The sequence below is a fragment of the Euprymna scolopes genome, chromosome 45 (genome assembly GCF_053919585.1).
Source record: "Euprymna scolopes isolate OS-2025 chromosome 45, ASM5391958v1, whole genome shotgun sequence".
Taxonomy (NCBI): Eukaryota; Metazoa; Mollusca; class Cephalopoda; order Sepiida; family Sepiolidae; genus Euprymna; species Euprymna scolopes.
The window spans coordinates 52,197,826-52,213,098 of NC_136526.1; the positions used below are offsets into that span (position 1 = coordinate 52,197,826).

The window sequence follows — 15,273 nt, forward strand, 5'->3', positions numbered from 1 at the left end:
TTTTTTTTGCCCGCATTAAACTTTGAAAATATCGCAACAACTTAATTATTAATTTTATACTTCACATTTGCCGAAAAGAGCATTTCGTAACGGTGCATTTAAATTGGATGAGCTTTAATTTCTGCGAACTTGCTTTTCCGGCCGCCATCTTAAAATTAATCTTTAACCCGATAAAAGTGTATCGTTTATTTTTTTTTAAAAACAAGTTGCCAAACAGAAGGTAAGTCTTACTTGAATTTAATTACTTTTATGGATTCCTTGTTACAACCTAGGCATGTTTGAACCATTTATGATTCCCTTTGTTTTTGTCATAAACATGAGCTAACCGGGTTTGTATTACTGTACACATAGATTCGAAAAAGTTGTCAAAAAAACAAATATATAACAAATAAATGTTATCAAAGGTAAGATAAGTTACTTTTCTACCTAACTGGATATATTTTTTTGTTTTTATTCAATGTAACATGCTTATTCAGCTCGAAAAGCATACAGTGTTTATGTATTGGAAAATTCAACATGGCGCCCGACACTCTCTTTAACACGGTAAGTTCAGGAAAAGATGTTATAAATAATAAACTAGACAAAATACTGTTAGAAATTCGCTCATTATATGTGAGTGAGTGACATAAGTTGACATATATTCGGTGTTTTTTAAATAGTATTTTATCTAGTTTATTATTTAGAACACCTTTTCCCAAACTTACCATGTTAAAGAGAGTGTCGGGCGCCATTTTGAATTTTCCAATACATCGATAAACACTGTATGTTTTTCGAGCTGAATAAACATGTTACATTGAATAAAAACACGAAAAATATATCCAGTTTGGTAGAAAAGTAATTTATCTTGCTTTTGATAATATTTATTTGTTATATATTTGCTTTTTTTACAACTTTTTCGAATCTATGTGTACAGTAATACAAACCCGAGTTAACCTTCTGTAAACGAAGACCCGTAATTTTTATACAATCGTCAGCAATTTAATTTTCGCACACACACACATATGATTGCTCTGCGGACTATTTTTGTATTGGAGACAATTAAAACTTTGTAGTTTGGTTATTACATAGCTTAAATTTAAATCTAAGGACCCAAGATATGTACAAAATGGTTCCGAGATGTGAGTGATTCAGATAATCTTAGGTGCGGGCAAAAATGGACGAATAAAGATAGAGGAGACCTTGTTTTGAAAGCCGATTTATCATAAAATTTTTTGGTGGGTTTCCGACTACTTTTTGGTTGTATTTGAAAGATTAAAGACTAAAGTTAATTTTCAAAAGAAAATATATTTGTACACGTAAAAAAAAAAAAGTTATGAAAAATGTTTTCACGGCAAACTACCAAATTCAACTAAATTTTGAAGTTAAATAAATTCATTGTAAAAATCCTTTAAAAGATAAGTATTAGTTTTCTGGGTCTATTTCAAAGATAATTAGTAAAGTCCTGAAATATAGAATTAAAAAAAAAACACCTGGTTTGTACAAAAAATAGCGTGATTAGGCTTAAAATCTAGGAATTCTGCTATTCGCAAAATCACGACAAACAGAAATTTTGTGAACACAAATAATATGGAAGTCCAAAATTTCAGCTAGTCAAAAGGCTGGCTAAAAATGGAGTCATGTAATACAAAGGAGGGAGAGGGTGCTAGTCTCCCACCCCCACCCCCGACGTGCATCCGGACATTTTTATCCTAAACGTTTGTATCATTTTTACCATTTTTTAATTTAAATATTTTTCTATGTTCCTGTTTTAAAATTAATTCTAAAAAATTATTGTTCAAGATTATATAAAAATTAAGTTATGCCGAAAGTTTCACAAGGAAAATATCAAAATCTTACATACAAAAATCATGCGAAATCTGTAATTGAAAAAAAAAGTAGAATTTTATTTACCTTTTATAATTTTTTGTGTTAAAATGTTAAATAAATAATGCTACATTCAATAATAATATCGCTAGTTCAAAAAATTATTTTTTCTTCTAGTTATATCGAATTCATTAATACAGACTTGAGGGGCTGTAATTGTTATAATTTACGATGCTTTATTTTTATTAAAAAAAAAAGCAAACATAAATTCATTCATTTTTTTTTTTTACTACTGAAAACCATAATTTTGGTAAAGATTTTTTTTGTTTAAACAAAATAATACATTTCCACTAAGAGTTAAATAAAAAAAATAATTAGTTCATTATATTCCGCGATCATTATTTGATAAATACTGAAAATGTCATTAAAATTGGTTAATTTCCTGATTTTTGGTGAATTTTTAAGGTAAAGGGAGGGGTAAAAATGTTTATACATTTTGAGCATCGGCATTCATTTTGCACATACCTAGATAATCTCATCCATCGTTATTACTTCAAACGTCACAACAAAATAAAAACTTTACGCAATTTTAAGTACAGTATTTTTAGCATTTTTAATATGTATAAATGTAATGTTGTGACCCTTTGAACTGCAATCATAGTGTAGTATCTGTGTTTACTGTAGCAAGCAGGGCCAAGGGTTAAAACATTATTATTATTATTATTATTATTATTATTATTATTATTATTATTATTAATTGATTCAAGTGACGACGGGTCGCTGGATCAATTACTATGATTAGAAAAATAAACAAATAGATTGGGGAAAAAATGATTGACATATAATATAATAAATTACAAAAAGAATGTGAAAATAGAAAATAGATGTAAACATTATTTTGGGGTTTGCATAAACAAATTACTAGATTGGGGACATCAGCTGTTGGTCTGAGACACGTAATGATGAAACATAATGAGACACATGATGTATGTAGATTCGGGGAGATTCTAGGCAGTCATTAGCTGGACATCAGAGGGGCCGTATGACTCAAGAGTCGGTCTCCATGACACAAGAAGTGGTGTCATTTCAGGCAGCCAAGATGTAAGCACTTGTAATCTCTGAAAATGCCGGCCGGATCATGAAAATAAATGTTTGTAAATAATTCAGGTATGTGTTGTGTTATTTACATCAGTTAAGAAGAACTGTTTGTCTACAACTGTTTCGATATGTCCACATCAATCGTTTCTGGTTAGAACTGTTGCATAAATGTTAAAATATAAAATAAAACATTTTTTATTTATACGAAACGATAAAATTAAAAAAGAAATGGACCTGACGGTGGTTACCAAAAGGAAGTTAGTGAACTGAAGAATCACGTGATGAATGAGGTTGCGGCATGTATTGTAATAGAATATTGTTAGAACTGTTGCATAAATGATAAAATAATACACACTTGACGATGAACTAAATGATATGACGTATATACATACACGTCGTAATATAACTTGTATGTCGTTATAGAACGTATTCATGCACCTGCTTATATAACATGAAGTGTCTTTTAGTAAACTGATTTTTTTTTACTTTTTACATTTTTCTTTTGCGCACAATTTTTTTTTTTTTATTACATTTTCACCCCAAACAAGGCACATTGCCACTTTGGTGTAGGGGACTACTATTAGGGACATAAGCTACAAGGGTATTATGTGGGGAGTTGGACAGCAAGGCGTCAATTCACGTTACACTTGAACTTCTGCATGTCAGTACAGTTGGGGAAGCAGGAACCCGGAAGGGAATTCCAAAGTCTAGCAGTTCTGGGGAATAAACTACTGGAGTAGAAAGCTTTCTTGCATCTAGGGATCTCAACTGTGAAGAGGTGGGATTTTGTTGCTTGTCGGGTTTGTTGGGGGTATTTAAATAGAAGGGGTACAAGTGCTTGCAGTTCGTTGGAGCATTCACCGTTAAAATACTTGTAAAACAGGCAGAGGGATGCTACATTTCGTCGATGGGACAGAGGCTGAAGCTTGGATGACAGTTCAGGACCTATCAGGTTGGCGACTCTCTTTTGAACCTTGTCTAGGAGTGAGAGACCAGTAGCAGATGCACCGGCCCAAACATGACAAAAATGCTCTATACATGGGCGAATGGTGGCTTTATAGAGGTACAGGATACTTTCGGGCGTTAGTAGCTTTCTAGCATGGTAGAAAGAATCCACCTTTTTCGCAGCGGTCCTGGCAATGTCTTCAATGTAGTTGTTCCAACTCATGTTTCCTGTGAACGTTAGGCCGAGGAGTTCAAAAGATGTACTTTCAGATAAAGAGTCTTTGGCCATTACTATTGGTGGTAGAGAAGGTTTCTTATAGTTATTGAAGGAAACAGTTTAGTCTTGGCAGCATTGAATGTGACCATCCATTTTTTTTCTTTTGTTGACACTTATTAAAAAAAGGTGAAGAAAACAGATTTATATTACTTTTTGTACTTGTTTAATACGTCCACATCAATCGTTTCCTGTTAGAACTGTTGCATAAATGTTAAATAATCAACTAAATGATACGAAGTATATACATATACATAATATAACTTGTACGTAGTTAAAGAACATATTCATACACCTGCCTATATAACATAAAATGTCTGTTCGTCGTGAAGTAATATATAGTAATATATAGTAATATCATCATAAGTGAAGTATCTCCTCCTCCTCCTCCTCCCTATATGTGTGTATAAGAACTGTTGCATCAATATCATGCAGTCAGTAATAATATGAAGTTCCCAGGAATTGTCACAGTCGATGTCGTGAAGTAATATATATAAATGTCTTCCCATCAGAATCGTCATCTGTATTATGAGCCCCGTTATATATGTGCGCGTTATGTGAACTCCTGTCATCTTTATATATGTACCCCTGTGTAACAGATGTAAAAACTATTTTTCAATCATTCACAGTAAAGATAATTACACACATGCATGTATATAACTATGTGGATGACAATTAAAGACCCCCCCCTCTTTTTTCACCTGATGCATATTTAAAAGCAATTAAGCAAAGCCCACTATTAATTTGTTTGTAAACAAGCTGATGGTTTGAGCACTGTGTGACGGGAGGGTGTGAACTTAATACACACTCTATAAGAGCCGAATGGTGAGAGCTGCCGACTGTCTATGCGACGATTGTGGGTTCAATCCACGGCTGGGGAAAGGTGTTTGTCTAGCCGCACTGATGAGTTGTGATACAACGAAACAGTACTGTGTGTTGATGACAATATATATATATATATGACTAAAATATATTTTATAAAGCTCCCCTCTTCGGTAGAGCACTCTCGTAAATTATCTTACTCGCTACTTAATTTAGCTGAAATAATGCGAAGCTCGCGATTTGTTTACAAACAAACGTTTGAGCCCTCTACGAGTAGCGGACGGATGTTTATTTAAATAGACGTTCGGACAGTTTAATTTCGGCCACCGATTCCGTAGTCAGGGGGTAGGACTGCCGACTGTCATCACGACGGTTCTAGGTTCGATCCTCGGCTTGGGAGAGGTGTTAGTCTAGCGGCACTGATGAGTTGTGAAACAACGAAACAGGTCTGTATGTCGATGACTAAAATATATTTTATATATATATATATATATATATATATATATATATACACATGCTTTTTTTTCGTCGTTTTTTTCATAAGCTCTTGTTCATTAACACTTGCTATTAAATACTACTGAGCTGAAGTTTGGTCTGGATTGTGCCAAACTAAATAATTGGACCCACCAAATTACTAATAAATTAAGACCAGTCTTACTATAAGCCATATACTAATTGGTTTGCAATTTACCTTTCCTCAAATCCGAAAGGGATTCCTATGTGACAATCCCCCCCAAACAAGAAATCGACAAAAGTTACCCTTAATTTATGCAAGAGGTTGATTAAAATAAAGTAGCATTTTGTAAACCCAATGAGCCTTAAAGTTTATCGATGACAAAAATTCCACAAGGCCAAATGAAACTCGAATGAAAAGAACCAAGAACCAAGAAAATATGTTAACCATGAAAGGATCTTGCATAAATGTTAAAATATACACACTAGACGATCAACTACAGGATATGGCGTATACACATAATATAACTTGTACGTTATTATAGAACAAATTCATACACCTGCCTATATAACATAAGTTTCTCTTAGTAAACTGATTTTTTAAATTTTTATTTTACTTTTCAAATTTTTATTTTGTGCACAATTATATGTACACGTGTATATACACACAGATATATACATGGGTATATACACAAATATATACATGGTTATATACACAGATATATACATGGGTATATACATATAAATGCACACTTTACACATACATACACATGTCAATGCACTAATATATATAAATATATTAATGTATATATGTAGATACACAGGATGTACATGTATATATATATATATATATATATATGTAAATAGATTATATATTTTTTTTACACAGGCATCACCCCTTATCAAGGTCCAGGGGCCACTCGAGGATAAGAGTTAAAGAATGTACAGTAATCAATTGGACAATATAGTAATTGTCAGTAATGGAAATTCAGTAAATTTGTTAACTTAAGGGGAATGGCTTATCAAGAACTTGTTTACATTGGACTTGAAGACAACCATATTTTAGTCAGCTGGAAAGCAGGAAAACGGAAGGCAGTTCCACAGGCGTGCAGTTCTAAGAAAGAAGCCTTGTTCATGGAATTAAAATAAAGTAGCATTTTGTAAACGCAACAAGCCTTAAAGTTTGTTGATCACAAAACTACCATAATGAAAAGAACGAAGAACCAAGGAAATATGTTAACCATGAAAGGATCTAACAAGGAATAATTAGGTTATCCTGAATCAAGTAAGAACAAAATTTTGAAGAACATTCATCAACATTTATGCTGGAGAAAATCAACAGCAAACAACTCTTGTAGAAATTCCAGACAAACAATTCCAGTGGCGAAATTTTTATTGTACTTACCAGTTGTTGATTGACTTTTACTTTGACATGATTTTTATGATGTGTTTGCATTTATATTGTTAAATGACATGAAATAAAAGGTAATTTTGAATTTATTCCAAAGGTCCTTTTGGGTAATAACCCATCATCAGTGGAGAAATAAATCCTCTCTCTCGGCTGTAAATTGTAAAGTAGCTGTTTTGTTTAGATTTTAAATCCAAAGATTTAAGAAGTTGATTCGACAGCCATATTTTGCTCGGTTTTCTGAGAGTTGGATTATTTTCTTTGTTTTTGCTAACTCTGTCTCGCTCAGACTAAGTGTAAGAAGTTATTACCCGATTTATTTCTGATGATGGGTTATTAATAAGTACACTTATCAAGGCTTGAAATTCAACAAGCAAATGTATAATTCTATAGCGAATTGTTGTTGTTTTTATTTTTCTTGAAGTAAATTGGGAAATTGTCATTGGATTTTTACATATTTAGAACTTATAATTATTTATTCTTGGTGTATGAGAAAAAGATCAAATTTAGAATAAGTACATTCCCGCATTGTAAGCCTTCAAAAATAACTTTTATTCTTTAACAATGCTTCAAGCAAACCATGCCATACTTTTCCAGTTAATTTAATGATGATTCCGGTCATTGTAAAAGTTTTTTTATGTTTCAAGTCCTTGCTATCTTTACATAATTATTCCTGATATAAGTTTGTGTGCAGATTATTTGGATTAGATTTGAATTTGGCTCTTTTTTTTGCCATAGCACAGAAACTATATTTAATTTACTTCATATTACATGAAGAGGCATACAAGTCTAATGATCAAATTAATTCCCTAAATAGAACAGTTTTACAACACTTACCCCCACATGAAGAATAAAACAAACATATAATGCTACTGATATTTATGTCTAGAATCTTTGTTTTAATTTTGATCGAAATCTAATATATAAATCACTATATGTTGGTCTGTCTGTTTGTCTTCATATTTTCAAACTCTATCTCCTCTGACATGAAATAAATTCTACTATTTGTTCTGAAGTTGAAGTCCAATCTAAACAAATTCAAAGTCCAATGTGCAAGTCCAATGTAAACCAATTCAAGGTACAATGTGCAAGTCCAATGTAAAGCAATTCAAAGTCCAATGTGCAAGGGACAGGAAAGCGGTTCGATCAGTACACACACAGACACAGTGACACGCCACCAACACGATCCAGTGTACACAATTACCAACCAGCCGTTCTTTCCTCCCGCACTGCCTTCCAAAACGACCTGAATTTATAGTTGTCGAAGACCAACTGATTTGCATATATGCACGAGATTTTGCAAGAGTTTCCAAGATCATTCCATTACAAAACGCCGTCGGCGCCATCTTGGAATTCTTTTCCTATCCTAGCTTCGCAGCGATGCCAAAGAACACACGCCCACCTAGGTCGTTTGAACGATAAGCCCTCATTTTCACAGCTTTTGCCGCATGTTCAAATTATTGAAACAAGATAAAAGAAGTCAAAGCGTTGGCAACATTGGATAATTTTTGATCTGATAACTAATATCCAAACAATCCTTTGCATTTTAAGAATACCATTTATCACATTTGTTTATTTAGATGTAAGCTTAGTATTAGATTTACTATCTAATTTATTAACAGTTGATTAAAATATAAAAAGAATTCCACACAGGCTTGATTAAAATCTTCGTTCACAAGATTTCACTATATTTTCACTCTAATTTCTGATTGCAAAGTACAAGAATTTATGAAAACGTAAAAACATTCTTGTAAAATATTGTTTTAATCAAAAATCAACATTGTTTCCTTTTTTTCTCAGATTTATCACAACATAAAATGTAAGTATAATCAATGAGAGAAAATTGGATTTCCACTTACCCTTGATCTTCACTTTATAATGCTGAATTTTTAGCAAAGGATCATCAAGTATCATTTCTTAGTCATTGGTATGACTTGACCGAGAATTGGAACCAGGTCTTGCCATTATGCCGCATAGGTTAATTGGGTACTAAAACAAAAATATTCAAATCTGTCAACATTTATTTAGATACGACTAGCAGGGCGCCCGGAATTGCCTGGTCATAAAATATGCTTAAATATATTTTGATTAACACAGATTTCATATTTATTCTTATACTAGCAGGACCCACTAACCGGTGTTACCCGGTGAAAGCATGCCCCTTGTCTCGTAGAAAAATTTTAAGTATGGTTGTTGCTGTTGTTATCCAACACCATGTTAAGAACGGCTTTCGGTGTGGTCACTGGCAACATTTCCATGTTAAGAACAGCTTTCAGAATAGACAACCAATTTTAGTATTGAGGGTGACTGTCAAAATATTTGCTACAAATTTAACTTTGATAGTTAGTGTCAAGATCCCCATGTGCAAATACTATGAACCAAGAAAGTAGTTAGAGGATGGCAGTGTCGGTCGGATATAATTAGATTGGATTCTTGCCTGTGCGTACTAATCTGGCAGCCAGTGATATATATAGTGCATAATACAGGCTTTATATATCGAAAACTACTTGCATCCGCTAAATATAGCTAAGATTTTCTTAATCAGCATAGATTTACATTTCGCGGAATAGGGGGCACGTACAGATTGTGATGCACTGTAAAAGTATATAAGATTGTCAAAAGTTATCGATATTTTCTGGAGCACAATGGCGTGCAGGTTTAAGAGGATATTGCGACATACGTGAATGAATCACGGAATTATCACCACCACCGCTACTACTACTAGTACCAGTGCTAGTAACAATAATTCTGAGTTTTGTTTGCCATCGCAGGCCAGTGGCTGGTTGGCGCAAATCACAACATGCAGCCTCGGACATGTTTGTTGCGGATAGAAAGGTAACTTACATTTCATTCTACATACTTCACCTGCCATTTCCAAAATGGCCGTCCATCTAAGTACATTGTAACAAAAACAGAACATTTTTTTTTGTTTTCACGTAATTCAATGATTTTTCACTTAAATAGAGAATAATTTAAACATGATTTTAGATGATTCGATTTTCAATCATATTTTTCTGTAATTGATTTCTATTCATATATTCGATTTTCATAATATAAATTTTACCATAATATGATTGATTTCTATCTATATGAAGGTAAAACACGAACGATTTGATATTTTAATGTTAAAAATATATAAAGAGAATTAGAATTTCATAAAAAACAATTTCATTAATGAGAAATCAAAACTTCTCATCACTTTTTTTATGTAAGACCGAAATTAATTGGTTTATTATTTTACAAATATATTTCAGAAAATAGGAATCGCATATATTTTTAGTCAAAATCGTCAAAATCATTACCCTGATTTTCTGACCTTCATAGAAAACAGAAAGCTTTAATGTTAAAGAATTTTTGAACAATAGATAATTATCTAGATTTCGAAATAATCTTATTGCTTATTATTCCTTCAGTTGTAATTGCATAAGAATCGTGATTCAAATTTCACCCAGATTCCTGAGTCCAACTGTGTATATCTGATACTGTCATCGTTAGAACTGTAAAAATGATTGCAGCAAAAAAATAATGTACTACACTGGAACCTTACAAAAATGATTGCAGCAAAAAATAATGTACTACACTGGAACCTTACAAAAATGATTGCAGCAAAAAATAATGTACTATACTGGAACCTTACAAAAATGATTGCAGCAAAAAATAATGTACTACACTGGAACCTTACAAAAATGATTGCAGCAAAAAATAATGTACTACACTGGAACCTTACAAAAATGATTGCAGCAAAAAAATAATGTACTACACTGGAACCTTACAAAAATGATTGCAGCAAAAAATAATGTACTACACTGGAACCTTACAAAAATGATTGCAGCAAAAAATAATGTACTACACTGGAACCTTACAAAAATGATTGCAGCAAAAAATAATGTACTACACTGGAACCTTACAAAAATGATTGCAGCAAAAAATAATGTACTACACTGGAACCTTACAAAAATGATTGCAGCAAAAAATAATGTACTACACTGGAACCTTACAAAAATGATTGCAGCAAAAAATAATGTACTACACTGGAACCTTACAAAAATGATTGCAGCAAAAAATAATGTACTACACTGGAACCTTACAAAAATGATTGCAGCAAAAAATAATGTACTACACTGGAACCTTACAAAAATGATTGCAGCAAAAAATAATGTACTACACTGGAACCTTACAAAAATGATTGCAGCAAAAAATAATGTACTACACTGGAACCTTACAAAAATGATTGCAGCAAAAAATAATGTACTACACTGGAACCTTACAAAAATGATTGCAGCAAAAAATAATGTACTACACTGGAACCTTACAAAAATGATTGCAGCAAAAAATAATGTACTACACTGGAACCTTACAAAAATGATTGCAGCAAAAAATAATGTACTACACTGGAACCTTACAAAAATGATTGCAGCAAAAAATAATGTACTACACTGGAACCTTACAAAAATGATTGCAGCAAAAAATAATGTACTACACTGGAACCTTACAAAAATGATTGCAGCAAAAAATAATGTACTACACTGGAACCTTACAAAAATGATTGCAGCAAAAAATAATGTACTACACTGGAACCTTACAAAAATGATTGCAGCAAAAAATAATGTACTACACTGGAACCTTACAAAAATGATTGCAGCAAAAAATAATGTACTACACTGGAACCTTACAAAAATGATTGCAGCAAAAAATAATGTACTACACTGGAACCTTACAAAAATGATTGCAGCAAAAAATAATGTACTACACTGGAACCTTACAAAAATGATTGCAGCAAAAAATAATGTACTACACTGGAACCTTACAAAAATGATTGCAGCAAAAAATAATGTACTACACTTGAACCTAACAAAAATGATTGCAGCAAAAAATAATGTACTACACTTGAACCTAACAAAAATGATTGCAGCAAAAAAATAATGTACTACACTGGAACCTAACAAAAATGATTGCAGCAAAAAAATAATGTACTACACTGGAACCTAACAAAAATGATTGCAGCAAAAAAATAATGTACTACACTTGAACCTAACAAAAATGATTGCAGCAAAAAATAATGTACTACACTGGAACCTTACAAAAATGATTGCAGCAAAAAATAATGTACTACACTGGAACCTTACAAAAATGATTGCAGCAAAAAATAATGTACTACACTGGAACCTAACAAAAATGATTGCAGCAAAAAAATAATGTACTACACTGGAACCTAACAAAAATGATTGCAGCAAAAAAATAATGTACTACACTGGAACCTAACAAAAATGATTGCAGCAAAAAATAATGTACTACACTTGAACCTAACAAAAATGATTGCAGCAAAAAAATAATGTACTACACTTGAACCTAACAAAAATGATTGCAGCAAAAAATAATGTACTACACTGGAACCTAACAAAAATGATTGCAGCAAAAAATAATGTACTACACTTGAACCTAACAAAAATGATTGCAGCAAAAAAATAATGTACTACACTTGAACCTAACAAAAATGATTGCAGCAAAAAAAATAATGTACTACACTTGAACCTAACAAAAATGATTGCAGCAAAAAAAATAATGTACTACACTTGAACCTAACAAAAATGATTGCAGCAAAAAATAATGTACTACACTGGAACCTAACAAAAATGATTGCAGCAAAAAATAATGTACTACACTGGAACCTAACAAAAATGATTGCAGCAAAAAATAATGTACTACACTTGAACCTAACAAAAATGATTGCAGCAAAAAATAATGTACTACACTGGAACCTAACAAAAATGATTGCAGCAAAAAATAATGTACTACACTTGAACCTAACAAAAATGATTGCAGCAAAAAAATAATGTACTACACTTGAACCTAACAAAAATGATTGCAGCAAAAAAAATAATGTACTACACTTGAACCTAACAAAAATGATTGCAGCAAAAAAAATAATGTACTACACTTGAACCTAACAAAAATGATTGCAGCAAAAAATAATGTACTACACTGGAACCTAACAAAAATGATTGCAGCAAAAAATAATGTACTACACTTGAACCTAACAAAAATGATTGCAGCAAAAAATAATGTACTACACTTGAACCTAACAAAAATGATTGCAGCAAAAAATAATGTACTACACTTGAACCTAACAAAAATGATTGCAGCAAAAAAATAATGTACTACACTGGAACCTAACAAAAATGATTGCAGCAAAAAAATAATGTACTACACTGGAACCTAACAAAAATGATTGCAGCAAAAAAATAATGTACTACACTTGAACCTAACAAAAATGATTGCAGCAAAAAATAATGTACTACACTGGAACCTTACAAAAATGATTGCAGCAAAAAATAATGTACTACACTGGAACCTTACAAAAATGATTGCAGCAAAAAATAATGTACTACACTGGAACCTAACAAAAATGATTGCAGCAAAAAAATAATGTACTACACTGGAACCTAACAAAAATGATTGCAGCAAAAAAATAATGTACTACACTGGAACCTAACAAAAATGATTGCAGCAAAAAATAATGTACTACACTTGAACCTAACAAAAATGATTGCAGCAAAAAAATAATGTACTACACTTGAACCTAACAAAAATGATTGCAGCAAAAAATAATGTACTACACTGGAACCTAACAAAAATGATTGCAGCAAAAAATAATGTACTACACTTGAACCTAACAAAAATGATTGCAGCAAAAAAATAATGTACTACACTTGAACCTAACAAAAATGATTGCAGCAAAAAAAATAATGTACTACACTTGAACCTAACAAAAATGATTGCAGCAAAAAAAATAATGTACTACACTTGAACCTAACAAAAATGATTGCAGCAAAAAATAATGTACTACACTGGAACCTAACAAAAATGATTGCAGCAAAAAATAATGTACTACACTGGAACCTAACAAAAATGATTGCAGCAAAAAATAATGTACTACACTTGAACCTAACAAAAATGATTGCAGCAAAAAATAATGTACTACACTGGAACCTAACAAAAATGATTGCAGCAAAAAATAATGTACTACACTTGAACCTAACAAAAATGATTGCAGCAAAAAAATAATGTACTACACTTGAACCTAACAAAAATGATTGCAGCAAAAAAAATAATGTACTACACTTGAACCTAACAAAAATGATTGCAGCAAAAAAAATAATGTACTACACTTGAACCTAACAAAAATGATTGCAGCAAAAAATAATGTACTACACTGGAACCTAACAAAAATGATTGCAGCAAAAAATAATGTACTACACTGGAACCAGTATACTGGTATAACGTTACATCGAGGGACCTGCTAACATTGTGTATGTGTACTGCATACAGAACTGCAGGTTTTTTTGGAATTCTCTTCCAGTTTCTTGCTTCCCTAACTGTACTGACATGCAGAAGTTCAAGTGTAATGCGAACAGACATCTTGCTGCTAAACTCCCTACATAGTACACCTGCAACTTATGTCCCTGATAGTAGCCCCCTATATCAACATGGTAACGTGCCTTGTTTGGCATGAAAAAGTAATAAAAAAAAATACAACTGAAAGGAATAAATAGACCATCAGTGCTGACAAGTAATCAACAGCAGACTTACATCGAACAGGTGACCGAGTGTGGGTAAAGACACCATATAAACTGTGTTGGTTGGTTGTTTTTGTTTTACGGCATATCAACCCTTTTCGGGTTATTTAATGCAGAATCCAAAGATTTTGAAGAAAAATCTTTTTAATACAATATATTTGTTGTTTTCACGTCGGTTTCTATTTAACCCATAGTTGGGACCCAAACAGGTACTACCACTCCAGGTCAGAGTGAACCTGGGAGCAATGGTAATTAAAGGGTGGCTCCACACTCCCCAAAGCCCACAAGCTGGGGTCTCCCCACTGGATATAGTTTAAGGTCATATCCAGGATCCCCATTGAGAGTATAAACTGTGTCAATCGCTTTATTGGAGATTAGTAAAGTATCAAGTTGGTGTGTGTTAAAAGGCAATTAGAATAAGTAGTTCTCGAAAATAAAAGAAAGAAATGAAACATCACCAGATGATGGAAATTTCTCAGATTTCCAAGTAGTTTGTAACTCTGTATATTGGCTATTCCCGAGCAAGAACTGTCGGAAGCAGCTATAGAGTTAATGAAGAAGTTTTCGTAGTTTACAAATATGAACCTAGTTTAGTTACTATAATTTGGGAATATGTGAGAAATCGATCAACAGTTGCAAAGAAAGAATCGATAAGTACGGTGAGGTAAGGCAGCAGTTGACTATCATGTATGGGGGTTCTCCTTGTTGAACATTGCGAGGTTTGATATTTCACTAAATATATGTCACAAAGAAATAGAAATTGTATAATCAAATGACTCCTTTATGGTTAGTTATTAGGAACTCCGAATCTCCTAACTACATCCTCAGCAATTAACCCTAACCCTAACCCTAACTACATTCTCAGCAATTACTGCCACCCACAGTTGTTGTCT

At 32.4% G+C, this 15,273-nt stretch overlaps 1 protein-coding gene across 2 annotated transcripts in view; it reads left to right on the plus strand.

Annotated features, from left to right (window-relative positions):
* LOC145269628 (uncharacterized) overlaps positions 1-15,273 on the plus strand; it is a 28,180-nt gene continuing 12,907 nt past the window's right edge. Inside the window, exon 1 of one of the 2 annotated variants that reach the window (XM_080125346.1) lies at positions 1-220. The gene's annotated coding sequence lies outside the window, so the exon portion shown is untranslated. The remainder of the gene's footprint in view (positions 221-15,273) is intronic. The other variant, XM_080125347.1, reaches the window with a different exon arrangement.